This window comes from Camelus dromedarius, chromosome 1 (genome assembly GCF_036321535.1).
Source record: "Camelus dromedarius isolate mCamDro1 chromosome 1, mCamDro1.pat, whole genome shotgun sequence".
NCBI classification, from domain to species: Eukaryota; Metazoa; Chordata; class Mammalia; order Artiodactyla; family Camelidae; genus Camelus; species Camelus dromedarius.
In genome coordinates, this window is record NC_087436.1 from 55235136 (window position 1) to 55247819 (window position 12684).

The window sequence follows — 12684 nt, forward strand, 5'->3', positions numbered from 1 at the left end:
TTTATTGTAGGCCTTCTCTAAATTTAGAGATGATCTTAAAAGGAAGAGCAGAAGGGTTAAGACAATTTAAAGATAGAGGCATTGATCGCTCAAATACTCCTCTCTGATGCTGACACAATACCTGTGAAACAAACACATCATGAAGATGTCTTCCCTTAGAGTGAGATTTTTCCCAGATTTTCATCAGTCCTTCAGACAAACAGCTCCATGACGGGCACCTAGGTTGGAGAGAGTTCAACCTCTATAGCATTTTTTCAACCCTATAGCATTTTCAACCCTATAGCATTTTTGTGTCTGTTGTTTTTATTATTTGATGCAAAGTTACAAGATTACCTTTCACCCTTCAAGCCCAGATAATATTCCTCAATATCTTGTGCTTTCTATTAATTAAAGATTAAATATATGAATTCTTTGAAAGTCTATATTATTTAAGTATTTCTTCTTAACTACCCGTTTTTATTATCTTTTCTTCCTTCAGTAGCAGTTTATAGATTGTTAAACTATAGAAATAAAGTTTGTGAGATATGACTTTATTTTTTTATCTAAAGCAATATAAAGGTTAGAGGTATAAAATAGGAATGACTCCATTTACTGTGATGGTGGGTGTATACATATGGAAAACATATCATCTTACTTGCAAATAATCATGTTTTTTCTCAATTCAATCAAAATAGTTTGCAACATATTGCTTGGTGGAAAGGAAACGAGCCACTCTTTTCTAATTTTTAAAAATATAAGCTGTCTCTCAGAAACTTGTGGTGACCTTGCAAAGTACAAATGACAAATTTCAAACTGAAAATGTTATAAAAAATTTACCTTGTAGGATAATGCTAAGTTTTACCTGAAGGCTTATCTTTTGTCATGACAATGATGATGACACGGCACCATTTTTAATGTATCTATATTGAGATGATAAAACATAGCAAAATATTGGTTCCACAGAGGATTGCAGTAATTGCTCTGACTCTAACGGGTGACAGGTTAGGAACAGTAGAGTCACCAAGCAGTGATAATGCCTCTAAGCAGAAGTTACCCTTTTCTTGAAAATGCTACAATTTCCTTCTGTGCCCTTTACTGTAATCATTGATGGCAGTGGTTTCATTTCATTTTTATAGTTCTAAATAATGTAAATCATCACAAACCACACTTAACATGGAGAATGTGAAGTACAATTAGTCACTGATTTATTGCTTTAGTGAATGTGCAAGTGAGGAGAATAACCTTGCCGTATTCATAAGAGATAAGAATAATGTCACAGAGTTACTGGAATTGGGAACTAAAAAGTGAAACAAAAGCCTTGACTTTACCTAGAGACTTCTTATTTTATCCCACATGATCTGTTTTTCCATGATCTGCTTGAGGATTATCTAGAGACTGAATTTGTGTGTACTTCTTAACAGAAAATTACCAAATGTTTCCAAATGTTGGTACTCAAAGGAACACACAAAATTAGCAGATTAATTGTTTCATTTATTGGTGTACATTTTTCTCACAAGACTATTTTCACCTACATAGCAGATGTGTTTTATGCTTTTAAAGGATCCAGTCTACCAGCCTAATCAATCAAACTATCATTTTATGCAATTTAGCTGTCTCATAGTATTTTAATCCAGAATATAAGCTTAAGATCAAAGGGGATATTTTTACCCTGAATTGTTCTCCATTCTCAGCTGGTTTTGATATTCTGTTTTCTTCTCCTCAGATCAGTATCCATTTTGCATCCCTTGTACACATTTACACACACTCTTGTTTACCCATCATCTGGCCAGAATATATAAAACAGCCCCATTTTTACGGAGAAGGGATTCAGGCGGCTCTATCATATTACTCAGGAACTCAACTTTAAAGCACCCTTCCTCCTTGTCTGATTCAGACCTATTTATTTCTGTTCTCAAAACTCAGCAATGTGTCTTTTCTTAGAGACTGCTTGGCTGATTAGTTAGGAACCTAGTTATTTCAGGATTCTAGTTCTATAATTTTCTTGCCAGATTTTGCCCCAGACAAAGCTTCCTCCACCAATGTCCCCTTCACCCCACTACTCCCAAAAGAGCATTGCTTACTAAAATAGATTCCCAGAAGAACTAATTTCTCAGGCTGATTCAGCACAAACAGATATTTCTATGATCATATAAATTTGGTAAAATCTACATACTATATGCATGGCTTTCCATCTATACAGGAAGGTGGAAATATTAAAAGAGTTTTGGTTAAACTATAGCACTATATACATGGCTTTCCATCTATACAGGAAGGTGGAAATATTAAAAGAGTTTTGGTTAAACTATAGCACTATATACATGGCTTTCCATCTATACAGGAAGGTGGAAATATTAAGAGTTTTGGTTAAACTATAGCACTATCTCCACTCTACCAAAAGAACCCACTAATTTTTCCTCAGTAGTATCTATCAACAATTTTAACTAGGACCTTAATCACGTAGGAACAGAGTCTTTCTGAATGCCAAAAAGCATTCTGTAGGCTTCAGATACCACCTAGATACGTTGAAATGCCTCATTTCCCTCCATGGCCTTATGGCAAATGTTTAGTATCTCCTCTGTAGTTATAAAACATAAAAATTAATAAGGACACAATAATAGTGAGACCCTTGAACATTTTAAGACTCCTGTTATTTGAAAAAATTCGTATTTATTCATTCCAAGCTGCCCAGGCTGGGGGTGATTTATAGATTTATATGCTAGTTAAATATAGCACGCTTTTCATTTTCAAACGCGTTAAGGATTTGGAGTCAGACAAGGTTTGAATACCAGGTACCAGCTATAATTAACCTGTCTGGTCCACAGTTTTCTTTTTCATAGTATGAAAACTATTTGAGATTTATTGAGGATTAAATGTATCAGTGTGAGTAACTTTCCACTCTGGTGCCTGGCATACCCTATATGGATTAGTTCCCTTTCCTCCACCGCCAAAGACTTCCCTGATGTTGAGTTCCTGATTTCTGGTCTGATCTGTTAAATAGCATTTGTTTTGGATTCCTTATTGCTATTCTCTACTTGCCTATTTGAAAAATACCGTGTCCCGTGTTGGAGCTCTTTGAGGCAAAACTCCCTGTGGAATTGCGTTACTATCTACGATGTATCAGCTTTGTCTGTGTGGCTAGACTTCTTCCTGATACCTGCTATGACCTGTGTGTGACCCACCCCTGAGGCAGATCTCACAATCTGAGCCTCCCAGCCTGCTCTATCCTGTCATAGTTAACATGCCATCCCTTCTGCTTTTAGGATCAGACAGAAAATGTTTACACAACTCTTTATGTCTATGAGAAAATGACTCTTTACATATTCAGTGGTTTGGGATTTGTTACATGGGAAGCAAAGAAACAAACATCAATCTGTTTATCATTTCATAAATTCTCCAAAGTATTTGCATGTATAGAAAGCCTAATTCTTCCCACTGCTAATGAGTTTTGAAGAACTTCTTAATATTTTACTAAATGGTAGAGATGGTAAAATCATTTGTGGAAATATATCTCCTAATAACGTAGCCCTTGTTTTCCAAGGGAATTTAATTAGCAGATCATGTTAGTCTAGTTAAAAAGTAGCATAACTGTACAAACAATAAATATTCCTATTTGAAAATAATTCCTACTCCAGTTAGTTGGGCTTCCTGTGGGGAAATAAAAATAATTAATAAAAAATGTACAAAACAAAGAACACTGTTTTGCCAATTAGTAAAGATAACTCAGTGTATGTAAATGTGTTGTTAATATATAAGCTTTTCTAGAGACTTTCTTCTCTGGGGAATTTTCATTTGAAGATTTTTGGTGCCTAGATTAAAATCTGTAGTACTCACATTTTCCTGCATATGGACTAGGAGTTTACTCATATGGGGTCTGCAGAGTATAATGGCAATATTTTAATGGTGTTATAATATTTTTCTGCCAGGTGTATAAAATATTCCCTGTTAATTGTTCTTCTTCTCCTGAGGGGTCCCTACAGGAGCGCTGTGCATAGCTGAATAGGAATCAAAGTATACTTTATGCTCGTTGGCATAAGCTAAACTGGATTGCGTGGCTTCAACTTGAACTCTAGTGCAGTTTTATACTTCCTCCTTGATTCTAAATCTTGGCACCAACAAGTCATACCTGCCTGTGAGGAAAAGAGACAACATGGCTCGTCCTCAGAGCAGGCACTGACTCACCTAACATATACTAAGGAGAAGAGCAGACAACCCATCTCATTGTTCTCCACATGAGGCAGTATGGAGCTCAGGAGAGAGGGGAGAGCTGAACTGCTTTGAGAGCACGGTCACGGAGAAGTAGTCCTGGATTCTGACCAGATAAAAATAACAGGCAGAGTCAGAATGGGGCAGGAGAGTGGACGTGTTTTCTGCTAGCTATGACACTGAAGAAGAGAGGGGACTTTAATCGCTTTGCATAGCCTTCCTTTACATATCCTTTACTACTTCCAGAGAACGCTGGAGAGAATCCAGCTGCATGTTGGCAGCCCAGTCATTGCAGAAATAAGCTTTATGCTGTGAACTTCACCCAACAGGGTCCACAGATGTATTCACATTATGGAGTTGTTCTGGAAGAAAAACAGTTACTCACTAAAACCTCTTGAACACATCAGCCACTCTAATCTTATGTGTATATTACAATTACTTGGGCGCTGCTTGCCAATGCAACAGTTTCTACCAGATATTGTATCATTCTGGAAAATAATCCTTGGAGTAAGATGCTGTGTTTGCCTGTGTGCTTCTGTATACAAAGTAGAAATTACCTCATGTATCACCTCCCTGTCATCAAGCTATTTAAGGATTCCAGCAACATCTATATAGCCCTAGGTTTAAACATTACTGATCCTTGCCTAGGAAAATTACTACTTTTATGTTAATATGTGCCTTAATTTATACCATAGTACAGCCACAATCCCAAATTATTCTTGAATTGCAGTTTTGCTCCTAAACAAATGTTTTAATATTTTGCCTCTAAGAAGTCATTTTATTTAAAATAATGAAGAATATCATATATATTAAAATGAGCAACAGTAAGAAAATAGGCACACAAGTATCCACCATTGAAATTAAATAAATGTTAACATTTTTGCTCCAAAAAATCTAATTAAAAAGAGAGCTAAAATGATACAGATGTAATTAAACCTCCCTTGCCATTTCTCTAAACTTTTCCTTTCCCGGAGGTAAGGAGATGCCCCAGCTTGACATATTCCATTTACACTTATATATTAGAACTTACACTATATATTTATTTATCATTGTAATATTAACAATTTAAATTGTATATTTTACATTATATAGTTTCTTATTGTATATATTCTTACTCACTTGACTTTATAATTATAAAATCTTCACAGTGATATTTATATCATTCATTTATTTGCGCTACTTTGTAGTTTTACATTATATTAATAAATCATTTTAAACATTTTTTTAACCAAGAATGTTATGTTCATAGTTTCCTATTTAAAATGATACTGCAATAATTAGCATTTTTTTTTGTCTCCTTATTCACAGGAAAATACATTTTCTGGGTCAAAGGATATGGGCATAATCAACTTTTCTTGATATTACCAAATTCATTTCAAAATTGTTTATAGCAATTTAACTCTTATCAGCAAAGCTGTAAAAGGTCCCATTTCTTCATATTGTCAACAAAAACACCAAGTGCTTTCAGACATTAATTTTGGTCAATGTGATGGCTATGAAATGGTATACAAATATTCTAATTTGTATTTCCCCCATTTCTGGTAGGACTCAATCTGTTTATATATATGTATATATATTTATATTTTTGCCATTTTTCTAATGCTTCATCTTTCCTTTCTTATTGATTAGTAAGGGTTCTTTTTCAAATTTCTAGGTTTTTTGTCCTATTAGCCTTGCTTAAGAAATATTTCCCTACACTGATATAATAAAGATATATATATATTTTTTTGAACGGGGTTGTTTTGAAAATAATCATGATTACTTAATCACAAATACATTTTGCTAGCTTCCTTAAATGTAGTGAAGCAACATATCACAAGTTGATTTTATAGTCTTCTTAGAGTTTATTTTTCTTTTTGATCCATAATGAATTTGTGTGTTTTAAATAATGGGTAAAATCCTATGAATCCTGTGATTTTCTTATGCTTTCTTTTCAAACATTTTCTTTTCTTCACATTTATGTCTTTAATTCATCTGGAATTTATTTTGGCATACCATGTGGCATAGAGATCTTAATGATTTTTCTTTATGAATATTTAGCCCATGCAGTCTTTCCTCACTGATTTGCACTGCTCTATCATATATAATGCTATCATGCTTACATTTGTCTGTTTTTAATCCTTCTTTTATTAATTTTTCTATTTTTCTAATTCTATGCCAATGCCACACTTTCTTAATCATCACAGATTTTTATAAATTTTTCCAGCTGTTCCTATCACCAAAGGTAAACAAGGAGTCCTGGTCACCATCTGATCTGGGTAAGAGCACGCTTTGCCAACCTCCAGTCCTCCACTTTAGAAGTCAGAAAGCTCAGGGTAACTAGCCTCTGTCCAGCCAAAACCTTCTGTCAGTGGAAGTCCAGCAGGAGCCCTGGAAGTCTTCCTGTCCAATGCAGTCCACTGTATCCTGTATGTACACCACTATCTGCCTCTGGACCATCATGACTAGTTTCTTTATGCCTTTTCTCACTATTTTTACACCAGCATACAAAAGCCAAGAATTTTGGGTCACCTTTCTTCTCCATGTGACTTTGAGTATATCTCTTTTCTGAATACATCCCCCACCATCCCCAAGTCCTAAACTATGGGAAGACTCAAAGCTGCAAGTCTTTCAAGAATTCTGGACATTTTTCAGCCAATATTTCTTCAAATATGACCTCCCGTCAACTCCTAATGGTTATCAACTTGTGGAATTCCTATAAGCATTTTTATTTTTAAGTTTCTCACTTTATTCACCATATTTCTTAATTTCTCTGTCATAATTTTGAACTCTTAATAAAGTCACATTTCAGGTGACTTCTTCAGTTTTGCCTTGCAGTTTATTTATTTTCCTATTAATTTAACTAGTTTGTTGTGCATGTTTTATTTCAGTGATGATATTCTTCACTTCTAAGAGTTTGGGTAGTTTATATTATGGTTACTAGGGTGTAAAGGGCGTGGGAAGGAGTAAATCAGGAGTTTGAAATTTGCACCTCTTGGGGAGTGATGGAAATGTTAGCTATCTTGATTGTGGTGGTGGTTTCATAGGTGTATACACCTATCAAAATTCATCAAATTGTACATCTGAAATATGTGTACACTTACTGTACAGTACTTATACCACAATAAATGTGTTAAAAGTAGTTTTGGTAGTTTGTAAATATAGCTGATATGTTTTTCATATTCTATTGTTTTATCTTATAATGATATAGAGTCATTATTATATGTCTTTTTTTAGTATTTAGAAGATATGTATTTTTTAAATTAAAACATAATTGATATATAATATTATGTTAGTTTCAGATGTACAACATAGTGATTCAGTATTTTTATAGATTATACTCCACTGAAAGTTATTGCAAAATAATGGCTATGTTTCCCTGTTCTGTACAATATATCCTTATTGCTTATTTATTTATTATTATTAATTTTTAATTGAAGTGCCATCGGTTACAGTGTGCCAGTTTCTGGTGTACAGCACAATGTCCCAGTCATGAATATACATACATATATTTGTTTTCATAGTTTTTCATTAAAGGTTATTACAAGATATTGAACATAGTTCCCTGTGCTATACAGCAGAAATTTTTTTTAAAATCTATTTTTATATATAGTGTCTAACATTTGTAAATCTCAAATTCCCAAATTTATTATTTTTTACTTCTCACTCCCTTTCCCTGGTAACCATAAGATTGTTTACTATTATATGTCTTTCATGTTTTCAGTATACTTCTTTTGTATTATTTAAATGATTTTTTATTATGCAAGTGTTTGAGGATTACTGTCTCTCCGGCTCTCACTCCTGGTGTTGGTTTTCCTCATTAATTTCCTTTGTGAAGGTCTTCTTCAGTGGGATTTATCAGTAGTTACCCTGTGAATTGATCAATTTTATGTTTGATTTTACAAAGCATTCCAGGGTCATCAGTAGTGCAGGGCCAATTTTTCAGTTTGGAAGGTTTGGAACTTCTGGGCACTTCAGACAGAAAGCTGGTAAGGTACAGGGCATGGTTACAAATTCTCACAGGTATTCCTTCTTCCACTTGGATCCTATGAGAGACGAGTTTCTTTTTTCACTTATTTGCACCAGTGGACAGATTATCTTCTCAGTTTATACATTTAGCAGCTTAATAGCTCTTTAAATTTCTGTTTTATATTTAGGCTTCTCAGTTCCATTCCTAGCATTTCATAGGTTAAGGCCTTTCCTCCTGACCCCATGCAACAAAGATAATGGATTAATGTGGTAACCACCTCTACTTCTCCACCCTCCACTCCCACACCCACTTTTTGCCATAAGGAGCCCTTTCCTTTGTTTTCAATTCCTTCTGCATTTCCTACACCTGGTGATTTTTTTTTTTTTTTTTTTTTTTTGTCAGTTTCAGTCTTAGGATTGAATATGTGAACTTGTCATAAATACTTTTCTTAAATGTTAGTGTTTGGAAAGTCTGCAATTTATCTAGTCAGCCACATTTTTGGAACATGAAGTCAAATGACTTGTTATTTAACTAGTTTTATTGCAGATTATTAATGTATGAAAGGAATACTTAAAGTATGAACAAAAATAGTAAAGATTAAAAACACAAACACTTATTTTGGCAATTTAATCAATATAACAAGTATGTACTGTCAGTTCCTTAAAGTATACAGAAGCTTTTAGGAAAGTTTAATTATGAAAAAATATGTCAATATTGTATTATAATTTGGTTATAGGTACCAATAAAACTTTATATATAGAATTCTCTTAACCAATAGAGTCAATGTAATTTAAAAGATAAGATTATAAAACATTTAGTTGGTTTTTATTTTGAAAAACAAAAAAAGAAAAGAAAAAAATTGAATTGTATTTGAGACAGGAAGGATTAAGCCCTTCCTGCTTGATTGCTTAAGCTGGGACATTGATCTCTTCTTGCCCTTTTGCGCTCCTGGTTCTCAGGCCTTCAGCCCTGAACTGGTACCTATACCATTGACTTAACCTGATTTTTAGGTCTTTGGACTCTGACCAAATAACACAGCTGGCTCACATCTTCCATAATTGTATGACACAATTCTTTATAATATATCTTGTCCTATAATTTATCTATTGTTTCTGTTTCTCTGGACAACTGTAATACAACTTAGTGTTTAAAACAGAAACCATTTATTATACTCATGGATTCTCAAAGTAAAGAATTAGTATAGGACATTGCAAATATGACTTGACTGTGCTTCTCTGCAACTGAGCCGTCACTTGGGAAGACTCAACATCTGAGATTGATTCAAAAGGCTAGAGTCTAGAGTTATCCAAGGATTTCTTCAATCACATGGCTGGCATCTGGGATGGGATGACAAAGCCTGGGTTGGATGGCTCTGTCAGTGGAAGCACCTATATATGGCCTTTTTGTGTGACTCACAGTGTGGTGGTTGGGTTCTGCAAGGAAGCATTCTCTAGACTGAGTTCTGCAAGGAAGCATTCTCTAGAGAGAACTTCTTGAGATTAAGCACTCCAAGATGCCAAGATGGAAGCATCAAGGCTTCCTCTGACCTAGCCTTGGAATTCGTGTAGTGTTATTTCTGTTGCTCTCTGTTAGTCACTATCCCACCCAGATTCATCACCAGAGTGGTAGTAGCAGCAGCAGTGGCAACAACAACAAATAATCCTACTAGGACAGGCTACAAAACGCCCCCACCTCCAATGATACCAGGTCCAAATCCCTGAAACTTGTAAAAGTTACCTTATTTGGGAAAAGGTTCTTTGCAGTTATGATTCAGTTAAGGATCTTGAGATGGGGAGATTATCCTGGAGTATGCAAGTGGACCCTAAATATATCACATGTATCTTTTATAAGAGAGAGGCAGAGGGAGATTTGACTCACAGAGGATAAGGTGACGTGAAGATGTAGCAGAGAGAAATTTAAAGATGCTGGTCTTGAAGATTGGAGTCATGCAGCCAAAAGTCAAGGAAGGCTGGCACCCACTGGCAGCTGGAAGACCCAAGGAATAGATTCTCCCCTAGAGCCTCCAGATGGAGTGAGGTCCTGCTGATACCTTGACTTTGGCCCAGTGAAACTCACTGAGGAATTCTGGCCTTAAGAATTATACAAAAATGCTTTTCTGTTCTTCTAAGGCACCAAGTTTTTGGTAATTTGTTAGTATTCTCAGGAAACTAATGCAGCACCAGTAATAACCACTAGTCTTGCTCACCCCTACTCAATCTTCAGTTGGGAAGATGCAAGTCCAGTAGAATTAAAGAGAATCAGAGGGTCATACAGTCAACTAATTAGGATTAAAAATGTAGAAAGTCCAGGTCTTAGATCTTTGGAGTTTTAGTCCAATCTTTACATTATGCTCATCGTATTGTGAGTATCGTTAGCTATGATATTAATGTGAGTAAAACTGTACTGAGAAGATAAAAGGGTTCTTTCCACCAAACAATTAAAAGTTTCGCTATTTCTGATTGAAAGGGAAATTACTCTTTCACTGTTTAAAAAAAACTTTAACTTATTTTCCTCTGAAATTCAGATTTCAGGTTAAATAAATATATAAGTTGAGAAGCCATTGGGGATTAAAATGCAAGGAAGTTAGCAGGGTACTGAGTTCAGGGAACTTGCAATTGTACTAGAGTGAAGGACAATTAGCGTTTATGTGATAATGTGATATGATTTAATATGATAGAAGAACTGTGGCAGGTTGCTTTTGGAGACTCTAACCCTACCCCATAGGTCAGGCCTGATGGGGCTCAGAGGCGTATTTGTGTTCATGTGTGTGTGGAGGGAGAGGGTGCATATGTAAAAGACAGAGAGTATGTAATGTACAGCATTGTGACTATAGTTAAATACTGTGTTGCATATTTTAAAGTTGCTGAGAGAATAGATCTTAAAATTCCTCATCCCAAGAAAAAAAATGTGTAACTATGTAAGGTGACAGGTAAGGTGACAGGTGTTAACCAAACTTACTGGACAATCATTTCACAATGTATACAAATATCAAAGCATTATGTTGTCCACCTGAAACTAATATAATGTTGTATGTCAATTATACCTTAATAAAAATAGAGAGAGAGGGAGGGAGGGAGACTCTTAACCAGTTCTGAAAGTTCAAGGAAGATTTCTCAGAGTAGTGACTGCTAAGCTGACACTGGAAAGATTAGACAGAGCAATGGGGCAGTGATGAGAGCAGCATGTTTATGGAACTTATCTTTAAGCAGCCAGAGTGTGGACTGAATAGCAGCCTATCAGTACTGAAGCAGAGTTGGGCTGGTTGTGTTGACAGAAAGGAAGGCAGCAGGGGTTTCTTTTTGGTGAGCCAAGTAAGCTAGTCACAGGTTTTCCGACAGACAGCTGCTGCAGGTTTGGGTTGCCGGCAGAAGTAGCCTGAGTACAGAAGTAAGGAATGGTCGGAGCCTTAGGTGCTGGCAGCAGAGAAGCTATGAAATGAAGATGAGCAAACCTAATCCAACTCCTCAGTTGGATAGCAACTGCAAATGAAAGAATATTCCGTGTCGGTTAGAAATGACTGTGCTTGTATGACTTTTTCAAACATTGTCCTATACAGAAATGGAAATTATAGTTATGTGTAGCATCTTTAAATATCACTTTTGCCACAAAATGCTGAATTTATAGAACCCAGTATGTCTGTACACTAAAGAATACCCTGTGTGGTGAGAAGCGGGCATCCGAATTTACCGGTCTGTGTGAAGCCTGGTCTTCAGCAAACATCGCAGTGTGCCTTCTCCTCATCCCACTAGCACGCATTTCATTTCACTGAGCCAGAGGTATCCAGTAAATGACCACCAATTTTGCCTGTATTCTTGGCAATTCTGCTTTCTGTTTTTAGTGAACATAGAGCTGAAAGGGAATGGGAAATTGTCTGCGTAGCTGAATGAGATGACTAAGCAAGTGCACATTCCGTGGCTTCGGAGCATAGCAGGTGGGCATCTGGTTTCATAATCTTCGAGTCTCTTTTAGAACAAAGGCTTATGTGTCAGTTCACTGCTTTTTGTGCTCATTTTCAACAGGATGTGTCTCCTTATTCATTCCTTATTAAATATATCATGTTGGAGTGTGCCACCATTGCAGCACAGTCTGTTTATTTTTAAAAGTAGCATCCTGTTTTCAAGCCTCTACAATATATTATGAAATTCCTCTCTTTTCATTTAGAGAAATGTCTCTATAAATTATTTCTCCAAGATACTGATTTAAAATAATGTATAAAAATCTAGGTCAGATCAGGGAATAGCACACTCAAAATGTTTAGTGAAGAATATAGAAAAAAAGGACTATTGACAGAAGTGATAAGAGGCTTAATGGAACCAAGAAGAGATCTTAAAGCACCCAAAGGCTTATAACAACGGAAGTATTAATACTCCTAGGCTTGAAGGGTCAAGGCAAAGAAGGAGTGTTACCAGATCCCAGAGAACTGGACTACGCAATTCTAGCTGTGCCAACAGAAAGGACAACAGAATGACTGATAAAACAGCATCCCAACAGAAAGAGAGATAGGAAAAATGAGCACCTTAACTTTTCTCTACCATGATACTCCAGACAGCTGC